This window comes from Nanorana parkeri, unplaced genomic scaffold (assembly GCF_000935625.1).
Source record: "Nanorana parkeri isolate BGI_ZX_2015 unplaced genomic scaffold, ASM93562v1 scaffold1951, whole genome shotgun sequence".
Lineage (NCBI taxonomy): Eukaryota > Metazoa > Chordata > Amphibia > Anura > Dicroglossidae > Nanorana > Nanorana parkeri.
In genome coordinates, this window is record NW_017308219.1 from 191,235 (window position 1) to 205,623 (window position 14,389).

Here is a 14,389-nt window from a genome sequence, read left to right on the forward strand (position 1 = left end):
TGGAGAACTTAGAGGTCTCTAGGACCCCTAAGGTCATCTGTGGACCCCAAAAGAAGCTGATGAAGCAGAGATCTGCTTCACCAGCTTCTTTTCTCTGGCTATAGCAGCCAGATGACTGACAGGTGAATGCGGAAGTGATGTAATACACATCACTTCTGCATTCACAGCCCGGAGGGAGACAGCAAGGAGCTGATCTCCCGTCCTCTTCCTACTGACGCCCTCCGATTGAAGGTGAGGGGTCGGGGAACGAGCACATATAGACGATCGGCGGGCTATGGAGCTGCCGATCGTCTATATGTGAAACACCCGGTAACGGGTGTTTGCATTGGTCGGGTCTTTTTCTGCCCGTGAGTGCCCGCTAGGGGGCGCGCGCGAGCAGAAAGAAAATGCCGTCTGGAGACGGCAACCCGCCAATGCTGCAGTGCCGTCCGTCCGTTTTTTTACAACGGGCGGACGGCAAGTGGTTAAAGGAGAACTATGAGGTGAGTGAAAATCAACGACGTGTGACAATGAAACTGTCACAGGTCGGCTCAATAGATCGGGAAGTAAGTGAACACATACCACCGCTCGCTCACTTCTCGATCATCTCCCTGCAGGGAGCCATGACTGACAGTCACAGCTCCCTGCAGGGATTCCCCCCTTCCCGGTCCGATCCTCCAGCGCTGACTAGATAGGCAGAGCCAACTGTCATTCACAAAGCTGTGTGGCTCTCGACAGTAATATCGGGATCTGTCCCGGCTGCGGCGGTCTCAGTATACCGTGAGCTATAGCTCGCGATATACTGAGCTTTGGGTCAGGAGAGGATGCTCCTCCCGTGACCCTTAAGAGAACTATGGGGAAAAACACTTACCCCATAGTTCTCTTTTGACTGAATAAGGAGGGGACAGGGGCAGTGACAGCAATAAAATATGACAAGTATTCTAAATATTCCTTTTTGTCCAAGCGCGAGGTTTACATTATATTGTCTGCCCACCACAGATACCACTATTATAATGAAGAGAAGTTGTGTAGATCGTCTAGCTTATGAACAATTTATTCCTCTATTCCTATTTTTTTTAATAATAGCTGCAGAAGATGATTACAGTCATTTCAGGCTGTACGCGATAAACACAGATTGCATTAAGAAGCAAATATTGTTCAATTATACCATTTAAACATACTATGGAGTGGTGTTTTGAGTTTATTTCCAGGGTTGGAATGTTCTAGAGAATTAGCTTAATGTTTCCGATGATATCTCTTAAGTCGCATCATTTGAATTAACTTGGATGCATCAAATTTAATTTAGAACATTAACATTTAAGTGACTGAATATTCTATTAGTGCATCAAAGGAGGTGCGAGGGGTCAGCAAGACTGATTCACTCCGCTCCTTCTGTCGGGATTTATTATTTTATTATTATACCTAAGTCACCAACAAACTCGATTTCAGCTATATCTTATAAAAGTGTATAAAGTGTTATTAAAGTTAAAATGGTTTATAAGCTTTTTCTAATGCGGATTAAATCAGTTAAAACGGATGCTGCTCCTTGATGTGTACAAAAGTTTTAGGGGGTTATTCACTAAGAGGCAGAAGGATTAAGACTTTCCAGACTTTGCCTAGTGACAGTTAACAAGCTTTTACCATGGCAGAGGCTGTGATCTGTTACAAGCTTACTGAAGTTCTGTATACATATGTGATTATTCCATAGTGATGAATGCACTTATGTCATGTGAGTGTTCCCTACTGTTTAGCCTTGGTTTTTTTTTATGTTCCTACCACAGTCATACGTGCGCCAGTACCAATTTAGGAGGAGCCAAACAACCTACATTATGTTTTTTTGGATTGAGGGAGGGAACACCCAATTAAATACTAGAAGAACTACATGGAGATAGTATTCCAATTAGGAAATTAACCCAGGATTTAGTACTACAAGGTACGTGTGCTAACTATTTATATATTTACAAAGACTGGCTTACAAATTAAAATAATGTTTAATGGACAACAAGGGGTGCCCAGCGAAATATATAGAGATGTGAAAAAGACTAAGAACTCAAATCATATTGCTGAAAATTGTGATGTGTTTATAGAGCATTTATTGCTGAGGTTATTCAGTTACACTTTAATACAGGGACGTTGGTAGAACCTGGCACCCAGGGCACATGCCCTAGGTCTTCTACCAAGTGCCCCAGGTTTTCTACAAAGTGGTTTGGGTGTTCTAATGAGGGCCTTAGGTCTTCTACCAAGTGCCCTGGGTTTTCAACTGAGTGCTCCGGGTATTCTACTGAATGCCCCAGGCCTTCTACTGAGTGCCCCAGGTCTTCTAGTGCTACTGGCCTTCTAGTGAGTACCTCAAGTCTTCTACCAAGTTCCCCGGATCTTTTACTGAGTGTCCCAGGTCTTTTACTGAGTGTCTAAGGTCTTTTACTGAGTGTCTAAGGTCTTTTACTGAGTGTCCCAGGTCTTCTACTGAGTTTTCATTGGTCTTCTACTGAGTATCGCAGGTCTTTTACTGAGTGTCTCAGGTCTAATACTGAATGTCTCAGGTCTATTACTGAGTGTCTCAGGTCTATTACTGAGTGTCTCAGGTCTTTTACTGAGTGTCCTAGGTCTTCTACTGAGTGCTTTGGGTCTTCTACAGAGTGTCCCGGGTCTTCTACCAAGTGCCTCAGATCTTCTAATGCGTGCCCCAGGACCTGTATTGAAAGCCCCGGCTCTTCTACTGAGTATCCCATTCATTTAAATTGTCATATTTGACAAGCAGCACCACCTGTTAAACACAACATGCTGTTGTTATTTTGCTGCGCTGAGCTGCAAAGCATCGTGGTCACAGCAATGTATACAGCACTGTATTGGTGCAGTGCTGACATTGCAATGGGCAGATGGGCAGTGGTAAAACCTCACATCAACCACTCAATTTTACTACCCCCTCACTGCCTGTGTGAATGAGGCCTTAGATCTACCATCAACTAGGCAGTGCAAGAGCTTGCCTGATTGGATACAGGTTAAAGAGATTGCGTAAGTTTGTCCTCATATTGTGCAGATTTGGTAAATCTAAAGGAGATTGTACAGAGATTGTACAATATGATTGTATAGCATATGGCCAACTTTAGATTTGGATTTGATCCAAACCTTTCATCATTGTATTCTACCAGCCCCTGAACATTTGAATCTGTATGCACAGAGGTCACCCTGGTCTATTAGGACCCTAGAAACACCGCTGCTTTAACAGGTCTTAGTCTGTCACATGTTCAATGTTAACGCTCCTCTAGTTTAAGTCTATGACTTTCTTCTTTCATTTTTAATCTCTACAGCTGGTATGTTCCCGTGAGTGCCGAATATTGCCTGGAACGAATCTAGGTCAGATAGGAGGCCAAGCATTTCCCTTATCCTACAATAATATTCAGACGGCATACATGAGCATGGCCGAGGAAATGATTGAGGTGTGACGGCTTGAATCTCAAGTAATGTGCCAGGAATTGCTGATAACATGCAGATCCTTTCATGCTGCAAACTTGGGAGCGCTGGATGGTCCGGGTCCTTGTGCAGCCAGGGATGGAAATGGATTTGACCGCGGTAACCTAACGTTCAACTGAGCCACTCAAGTGTGTAAAACACTGCACAAGCTGTCACGGAAATACAGGTTTAAAAGTGACAACCACTTTCTATCAATACAAGTGTCCATATTAAAGTTCACCTGTCATGTAACAATGAAACATAAAAATACATTCCATGCAAAATTTATGTATGATGTTTAAAGGGACTCAGGTAAAGTGCCACGTTCTTTTAGAAGAAGAAGCCCCTGCTCACTAACACTTAACTTATCCGCACTCCTTTGCATTCAGTTGCTCTTTTAGAGCCAGGAGTCCAAATGCTGTGAAAAATCAAATGGTATTGCAGCTTGCACAGGGTTGGTGTCCTCCCCTACTTCCTCATGCGGCAGTGCTGGGGCTTGAGGCCTGGGCACTTTATCCGAGGATAAGGGGGAGGAGGTCACAATCTCCCCCATTTGTGAAAGTGCTGGTATATTTTTTCAGGGCCCCAAAAGACGTGGTGGGTTGGAGCGTTGAGCATGGTTGAACAAGGTGGGCGGTTTTTGTTTCAGGAGGACCTGTCACTTTGCCCTGAGGGGAAGGAGCAGGCCAGTCTTCCACAAAGACCTGACTTTTTCAAGGTTATTAAAATGCAACTGAAGCCAAAGCTTATTTAGGTATTAGAACATCTGTCACTTTTTTTATTGTTGTCTGTGTCTCCATTCGAAAAATTCACCCTCTCTATTTATCCTAGTGACCTTTTTTACTGAAAGTGAATGAAAATCCCATATTTTGGGTTGTCATCAAGACAGGAACAGATGGGAAACCAATAGTTCTGGGGACCCTGCTGACCACCAGCAAATTCCCTCACTTCCTTTTGTGGCTATCAAGAACTTCCCAGGATTGGATGCAGACACTTTAGTTAGAGTGTATAGTAGCAAGTTGCTTCAGCTCTATCAGCCGCCTATCCCTTAAGGCTAGTGCGCCTACCGGTACTTGGATGGCCCCAGGACTTAAACTATACACTCTGGCTATAAATGTTGCAGACAGCCCCCATGAACAAAGGAGTAGTACTGAATGGTGACATAACAAAATATATAAACAGAAATAAAGATAGCAGACAGGATCTGGATGCAAAATATAAGGCAGGAAGAGGATGCAGGACAAGTACAGTAGATTAAAGTGACTTTAAAGTCACTATATTTTTTTTACATATATCTACTGCTAGCAAGCAGTAGATACATGCAAAAAAGTTTAAAAAAATAAAAAGGTTACCAAATAGGTAAAAACTTACCTGTCTCTGCCGATCACTACCGACTGTAAAATCCAGCTTCTCAAGCAACCGTGCATGATGATGTAGGCGGGCGCATGTGCATTGGAGGTCACTAACGGGGAGAAGAGGAGAGACTCACTGTAAAGGCCGTAACACACTGCACGCGAAGCAGCGCGGAGCGGTGGTGCGCTGCCTTTGCGAGCAGTGTGTCATGTCACTTTCTTCTCGGCACCTCAGCTTGCGAGAGCTCGCAGAGCTGAGCGTGCCGAGATGAACAATTTCAACTTCAGCCAATCGGCTCGCGCGTATAAACCGGCGCGACAGGATGCGACGTCTGGCTGGTTGTTACAGACGAGCCGATTGGCTGAAGGTGCAGTCAATCATCTGACTGCACTCAGCTCACACACTGCACGCGAAGCTCCATGCCGGAGAGCTTTGCTTCGCTCTGCACGGCTTCACGTACAGTGTGTCACGGCCTTAATTGAATGCATGCAGCCGTGAGCGTGCACGTTGGGTAGACTCTGTGGGGTAGGAAGAGACAGCAGTCTGCACTGGATTAGAGACCGGTACAAGCGCTGGAGGGACTGCTGAAAGCTACTGGCAAGAAGATGATTGGATCAAGTGGCATAATTTAACATAAGTCCTTAAAGCAGCATTCAAACTTAGAAGGGGCTTTTGGATAGCACAGCCACCTCACTATACAAGGGGGAGCACAGAGGAGCCATATTGGCACTGTATTGGGAGCTGCTGTGGGGAAAGCATAGATAAAACTGCATAGGGAGACTTTAGGGTCAGTTAGGAAACTGTAATTTAATTCTGATTGCTAACTCTCTGAGCAAACAACCCCCTTGCTGCCATTTTTTGTTTGTTCTTTGTAATTTGTTTTGCCGCAGAAGAGGTCTAATCATTATATCTACAGCTCACAGCAATTAGCATGAACAAGGAGTTTAAATATAAGAATAAGTACAAGAATGAGTTAAATGACATACTTTATTTGTCACACTCACTCTATATGACAGTTTTCAGTAATAATAATGATTTTAAACAATAAGAAAGTCCAGGGAAAAAAGCAGACAATTAAAATTGTAGTTTTCCATTACATTGGTGATTAACAAAGTGCACCCTCACACAAGTGGTCAGGGAAACCCTCCTTTACATTGGTGGTCAGTGGAAGAACACAATCTGCCACTCAATATTCAGGACTTGTAAGAAAAATGGGGCTTTAAATTGATATTGGAATAATACAAGCAGCAAAATTCATAAAATGTTACATTTTTATTGTTTTATAGTTAAAACACATATAAGGGCTTTTTAAGGGGGTACAGATACAAAAAGATGAGAACCTCAACAGGATCAACTATTATATATACCAATACTTGTCCATCATGTTGTAAACATTTTCCACGTTGCAAGGATTAAAGTATTGTATTTTAGTGGATCCTAATTCTCAACACATTTCAAACCTCGAGCTTCATCAGGAGAAGGATTCACTGAAGTTAAAAGTGAATTACATAGCTAAGGTAAATATACAAAAGACAAATCTTACACGAAACCTGATTAAACAAAAAAAATTATAGAAACCTGCATGATATGCATAATCATCTCAAACCTGTATGTGTGGACCGACAGTGCAAAAGGGGAACTCCTCTGGGTGGGAACGATCAGGGGGTTAGAGCGACATCAGGGTGAGATACACATGGTCCACACACTTGGCCAATCTGTTTATTGATGGTTAATGGAGAAGGGCCCCCTTAGATTGGTAGTCAGTTTGTTAAGGGCCCTTACATTGGTGATCAGTGAGAAGAATGTTCCTTACATTGGTGATCAGTGAGAAGAATGCTCCTTACATTGGTGATCAGTGAGAAGAATGCTCCTTACAGTAGTGATCAGTGAGAAGAATGTTCCTCACATTGGTGGTCAGTTGGAAGACTACACCTTACATTTGTGGTCATTGGGAAGCCTTCTTTTACATTGGTGCTCAAAGGGAACAATTTTCCTTACGTGTGTGGTCAGTGGGAAGAAAGCTCCTTACATTGGTAATCATTGAAAAAAATGCTCCTTGCATTGGTAGTTAGTAGTAAAAACGTTCATTACATTGGTAGTCAGTGGGAAGAATGCTCCTTACATTTGTGGTCAGTTAGATTAATATCCCTTACATTAGTGGTTAATGGACAGGATGCTGCTTACATTAGTGGTCAGTGGTATATACGTCTCCTACATTGCCGTTAATGGGAAGAATGCTCCTTACATTGGTGGTCATTGGAAAAAAATGCTCCTTACATTGGTGGTTAGTAGCAAGAATGTTCCTTGTATTGGTAGTCAGTGAGAAGAATGCTCCTCACATTAGTGGTCAGTTAGATTAATGTCCCTTACATTAGTGTTCGGTGGAAAGCATGCTCCTTACATTAGTGGTCAGTGGGATTAATGTCCCTTACATTAGTCGTTAATGGGAAGAATGCCCCTTACATTGGTGGTCAGTGGGAAGAATGTTCCGTACATTAGTGGTCAGTGGGATTAATGTCCCTTACATTAGTGGTCGATGAAAAGCATGCTCCTTACATTAGTGGTCAATAGAATAAATATCATGCTTAGTGGGAAGAATGCCCCCCTTACAGATTAAAGTACCCTAGAATAAAGCAGCATTCGAGCCTTACAATCTGGGAAGCTGGGGGCAGCTATCAGAACATAATTTGTTTTAGCTGACAGGAGTTCAGCTTTAAATAACCGTTTAGTAGGAAATGGACAACAGTTTACTAAACATCTAACTGGAAAGCTGGCATAAAGCAAGCCGAGGCTTTTTTTCCCCCTGCATCTTGCTGTAACATTATCAGATAAGCCTGTTCTACAAGATTGAAACAAGACCCTAAACAGATGAATTTCTGATCAGCCTGCCTGATAAAATGGAAAGAACAGAGTTACATTTCCAGACCAATGTACTTTCCTTATTAATATCCCCAGACAGCTAGGGAACAGCAGATGTGTTTCAGCAAACATAATAGGATGAAAACAATGGAGGTGCTTTTGGAGAAGCAGTGGAATCAAGACTTGCGCTTTGTGCAGTGCCGTATTTAAATATGATTTAACGAAGCAGAGGAACACGGTAAAAGATCAGCCCATATTGTATTGACACAAGTCTTGAGTGTGGGATTACTCACCTTATATATCTCAACTGCGCACACGGCGGACATAATGATGTCTAATCCGACTGGTTATTATTTGTCTGTTTGTCGAATCAAGCCATTAAGGATTAACTTGATCCAATACGGGTTTCTGTGGAGTGTGGAATTCGTCTCTGCCACCGTCACAGGCAATGGCTGCATTGTTTCATAGCTGTAATAATGGAACAGGAAGCTACGGCTTAGCGGCATCTGAGTCCCCCATTGAAATCTCACCGGGGACGCCATCATCGTGAAATTTGTATGTTCTCCCGCCCCCCCCCCACTTTGATTTGTTTGGGCCCCCTGTGGGTGCTCAGTTGCAGCCTTATAGAGTATAATTCTAGAGTTTGTAGGATTATGGTGAAGGTAGCCTATTAGCATTTTTTAAGATCAGGAACTCATTTCATCACTGGAGTCTGAAAGTATGGATAGGATCAACCTAGTTCACAAAGACCATTTTCTTGTTTTACTTGTCAAAACCTGGCTCACTATGTTGTAACACTGTATACAAACGTCAACATGAATACATTTCTGACATGTCTTGTATATCTATCTAGAGGTCAGCTTTAAATCCACTGAACTGTTGCTGCAAGCACCTCTGGCAGCGCCAACCACTGTCACACTAACTGGATAATTTGGTCTGCATAGAAATGAGGAGAAAACCAAAAACCAAGGTACGTGAAATAAATAAAGGTATTAAAGGATTATTAAAGCCTCACATGTTTTTGCATATATATACTGCAATGCAAAAACATTAAAAGAAAAGGGTTAAAACTTACCTGTGTCTCCGCCGCACGCTCCCGTCCGAACGTGCAAAGATGTGCTAACGTGGCGCACAGGATATGACGCAACTTCCCTTGATAGATGGCTCTATTTAAACCTGCCTGTTCCGTGGATCATTGCTGAATGGTATTTCAGCTTGTGTGTGTGTTCCTGTGTTCTACTGTCTTGACCTGTATCTCCATTGACTACTACTGATTGCTGTCTGACCCTGACCTCTGCTTGTTGTGCACTATTCTTCTGCCTGCCGTTCTTGTACTTCGCTGCCCAATTGGTCTTGACCCTTGCCTGCCTGACTTTGTCCTGCTCCTTCAGTTTTCCTCGCTGTCCTTCTGTCTGCATCCTTGCCTGCTTCCTGCTTCCTTGGAGACCAGCTTCTGGACTTACCCAGGCACAGTGCTCTACACCCCCTGGCACCGGCGCTGCTCTCTGTCCTCTCACTCCCTGTCTCCACTCGCAGTGGTGTGGGATAAGAGTTGCAAAGGAGGCCTCCTTAACTACTCGGTCCTCTACCAAGTACGTGATACATATTACCAGCTATGGAGGGATTTTTTGGACATAAGAAAAGGTTCAGGATTGTTGAAAGGAACTTCCTTCCCCTTCCTACTAAGTCTGACATGTCACTAATGTGTCTTGTTAGATCTGCAGGGTTAGGATCCCTTTGTTCCTCAATATCCACCATCATATTTCCAGCTTCAGAAGGATTTTGTCATGAGGACAGGTCCAGGATAGTTGAAAGAAACTTTCCTTCTCTTCCCTTATTACTAAGTGTGATACAACATTAGTGTGTCCCTTGAGAGCTGCAGCGTTAGAATTCTGCTACTCAATATCTAACATCATGTTCCTAGCTAACAAAGCATTTTTTTGCCACAAAAATAGGCAGAGGATAGATAAAAGAAACTTCCCTAAGTAGCCATTGCAAACCCATTGCACCCTTAAAAAACACTAAAAGCCATCTAAATCTAGGATTTCCCATTAACTCTAACGTAATTCATTGAAATGGCAAAATTAATTTAAATGGCAAAATTTCACCAACATTTTTGATATTTTGCAGAAATTTCAGCGAATCAGCTTATCCCCAGCCAGCACAAAGCAGTAACATGCAACTTTCAGAGGTCATTACTCAGAGTACCTGGTTTAGATGCCATTTTATGTTAAACTTTTAAGCTAAAGAAGAATAATATCCACTTATTTGAAGAACTTGTTTGTTGTTTCTTCGCCCTTTTATGACTGTTATTTTGATGTCGCCAGATGGCGTTTTCTAACTGTCATCCATCTTTGCATGCCAGTAGACAAACACGGTGGGATAAGTGATCTGTAAGTAGATTATCTTTTCTTAAATAACCCAAAAATATAAATCTAAACCAATATAATACACGGATCTGCATTAGCACAATTTTCTCATTAAGTTCCAATTTAGAAATGCAAATGTATTTAAGCTGCTGACTCGTTAATGGAGCAGCGGAATCTCTGGGTAATGTATCTTTACATTGCGCTTCTAGCATGTATAATGTGATAAGCACTGTGCTGCTACTGGAATTCAGCAGCCGAAACACCTTGAGCCACAGCCTGAGGACAGCATGTGAGGCTTGTCACCCCACTCATCTTGAGCTTTAAAGGGTATTATCAGGACATAAACATGGTAACTGATGAGAAACAGAGAATGTCGGAGGGCACCTGATGTTGGACAGTTACTGACCTGTCAACTGCCTGATTTCACACACTGGCTTCCATTTGCTAGATGTGCAGTGGGTGAGCTCAGGTAATTAAAGGACGGCAGGTGTCAAAATGCAGGTGACCTCTAGCTACTGTGTCAGATTTAGTAAGTAAAGCTAATAAAGGCCAATGCACATGATCCTATCACTTGTGGCTAGAACAACTAAAAAGACTACTTACCTGGCCTTATGGCATTGCTCCCTTGCAGGCCTAAACACTACAACATCTTGCTCGCCACCAACACCTATATTTCTGTTATCAGCAAAGCTCATGCTCCCTACTTATTACAGAGCTATAGCTCTGACTCAACAGGGGGCATGTTAGACCTCTGCAGAGAGACCACTGCCTACCCACAGAGAACAAGCGCCTTTCACCCACCAGGTGACAGGCATGTGACTGCTTTCTAATAAAAAGGAACTCCCACACGGTTAACATGCCATATGATCAAATGCAGTATATACAGTATATGGAATATGTATGTTCTCCTTTTTCTCATGGTCCACTGTGTACCCACATTAGATACTCTGTCGGAACGATAGATTTCGATCTATGACCACCCATTATCAGAACTATAACCCATATTTAACATCTGCTAACACAAGTTCTCTTGTCAATACTACGGTCTACGCACCGAATACTGTTATATTATGTACTTTCGATTGTCTTCTGTGATGAAACCAATAAAAATTTATATGATTAAAAAAAGGAACTATAAGACCTTGCAAACCCTTTGTTTTGATACACATTGAATGTATTTAGCTGTTTTCAACTGTTGGGCTTTAAGGTGTTCATCTGGAGCAAGCATGCAGCAGATAAACTCAGAGCAAAGTCAGAACTTGTTCTGGACTAGTTATACAGAAAGTATACTAAAGCCAATGGATCAGCATGGAAACCAGACAACTAACGTTTTTTATACGATGAAGCACGATGGGTGAAGAAGCTGGTGGAACACGTTGGAGGAAATGACGTTGGAGGAAATGAGCACCGAGCACATCTCCACTCTGCATTCCAGGTCCGAAACAAATACAGACGGGATCCACAGGATCTTCACCAAAGATAAATTACGTTATTCAAAAGGTAAAAGACACACAGGGTTATTCACAAAAGGGTGAAGGGTTTGGAGAAGGCAGGAGAAGTGAAGAATCTAGGGCAACATAGCTGAAGTGGAAAGTGAGTTGAATTGGAGAATTTTTACAAATCAGCTATGTTTTCCTAGATTGTTCACTTCTCCTGCCTTCTCCAAACTCTTCACCCTTCTGTGAATAGCCCTGTGTGTCTTTTACCTTTTGAATAACGTAATTTATCTTTGGTGAAGATCCTGTGGATCCCGTCTGTATTTGTTTCGGACCTGGAATGCAGAGTGGAGATGTGCTCGGTGCCAGTATGCGGGATTTACTTGAGGTGGGGAGCCTGTGAGGAGTGATTTGCTTGCTGGTGATTACCATTTATATAAGGTAGAGGCCAGCAATAGCAGCCTTCATATTCCCTCTGTAAGGGTTTCCTTTATTGCTACCTTTTATATACCTCCAACCATTGCGATATAGCCTCTTAGTACACATCCTGTGCTGTGTAAGCTACATTCTATGCTGATATGTGTGGGGAATATTGCAGTAATTTCAGAGAGGGGGCTGTCCTAGGAATAGATTTAGAGGATGAGGAAATCAGCAACTACAGGCATTGCCGGATTTCCATTTCCACGTGCCTGTAGGCATGAGTGGGAATCTGTTTAGCCTGTGCCGGTGCCCTTACCTGCCATCTTTCACATATGCAGAGAAGGACCCAGGTGGCGCGTAAAGCTGCCCTAAATGCTTGTCCGCATCAGAGAGTCATTTTACAGGGGAGCCGTACACAGCGCCAGGGTCCTTTCCCTGCGTTTTCAGAAGCCGGCAGTTCCTGTGAGCACCGCTGGCCCTGGAGCAAAAGGGTGCATTTTGTGCAGAATGCACCCTCCTTGCTATTGCCGGTGTTGTATCTTGACACAACACTGATAATTAGGCAGAGAAGGCACCTGCACAGCGCCCCTCTACTATTCTTAACCCTTTCGCTGCCAAGGACGTAAGGCGTACGGAGCTACAAAAGTGCTTCCAGCTGGCCAGCTCAGTAAATTGAAATAGCCAATAGTAATGTCCCAATGCTTTTCAATGGGAGAATTCTTTTTTTTTCCTATTCTGACATCGCTCGTCTCAGAATAAAGAAAAGAAGACACAGCGGTGTTTCTCTCCTTGGCGGCCGGGAGCAGGAGACTCCCGGGGCGCCAGGGAGAGTTAGCTGTTTGGAGATCAGTGTCCCTGGTTAGCAGGTAACCATGGACGCTGATCTCTCTGAAAGTGGCCGGAGCCAGCCGTAAGATCATGGCTGGCTCCGCCCAGCTGTCAGAAGCAGGCTGTCGTCTGGCCAATGGCCGGCCGCTCGGCCAGCTTCCGCTTTCAGCACGGCTCGGCCGAGCCGATGCATAAGTGTTCGGCTCGACTGATTACAATAGTACACCATCATTTCAGACTTTTCAATAAAAGCAGAATATGTCCTTGCTCTTTCAAATGGCATTTCTTTTAATGCATTCAGGTTTTAATTTATTGATTACACTTTTGAAGTATTTGGATTGATCAGTTTTTATTTGTCTACTCTTTTTTTTTAAATTTAATATTAAATGTTCTTTGTATTTTTGTGTTTCCTTTTTTGTGTATGTGATTATTTGCCGGCTGTCGATTAAAATGTTTTATTTTCCTTTTTTTTAAAAGAAAAATGATCTCCTTTTTAATTTACAGGGTGTCTTTTTGAGTGGTCTATTTAGGGTAGTCCAGTTGACTAATTATGTTAAATGTTCATTTTACTTCATTGTAGTCTGATTTGTTCCTGTGAAAATAACATAAACTAATTAGGGCTGGTTTTTGATACAAGAGTCCAACTTTCATGTTAGGAGCTGTTTAAAATAAACTGAACTCTTAAAAAACAACTTCTTTATAGACTGCAACGCATTTTACTAAACAGGTATAATTTCCCCAAGGAATGCACCAATACCAAGTACCATACTCGGTACAAGTACAAGTACAGATACTTTTCAAGCTCCAAGACTAGACTAGAGAAAAATTAAAAAGTTAGAAGGCCGCTGTTATTTGTAAGAAGCACACCGAGCTCCTGGGATTTGTGCATCTCTGTTTTAATGTATGATTTTGTTTTTATAAATATATACAAGTGATGCACCGACACCATTTTTGTAAGTACAAGTACTGATACTTGCCCAAGTACTCACAGATACAAGTGCTGATACATTATTATTTATTGTCATGTGACAGTTTTTCTACAACAATACAGACTAATGATTTCAGGACAGTGGTGGAGCGCCAGAGCCAGGTCCCAGCTGCAACCGCTGCAACCCTGGTAGTTCTCGTGAAAATGCCAAGTATCTCCACTGGTATCTGAACTGGTATCAGTGCATCCTTAATTTCCCTCAATCACAAGGTTTTTGTCTAATTTTCAGGGAAATGAATTCTCTTAATATTCCTAAACCCTATTTGGAATCAGCCAAGCTTTCACCATTGCAGATTAGATCATCCATATTAGCCAAACCTTCACCAAAGCTACAAAGCACTACTATAGTTGTATGGCACAAATTAGTTGTGTGGTCTTTCAGAAGTCCCATTTTATCATTTTATTATCTAAATGGGAAAGAATGACATGATCAAATCCACTTGGGTCTCAAAATCAAAAGCAGTAGCCTTGTCCTTGAGCAGCAATTTGAGCAATGTAGTGGCATTATGATAAAAGACGAGGGTTTGTGATCTGATTTCACAGTTGCTCAGTGCCCATGTACTGTATATATTAATAGAAATGTTTTCTTTCAAAAGCAATTGCATACATTTATTTTCCAGTTTGAGCATAAATGAACTCTGAATCGATCATTGATTTAGTTGCTTACATGACTAGCGTTTCCATCTTGCATCAACACAATGCTT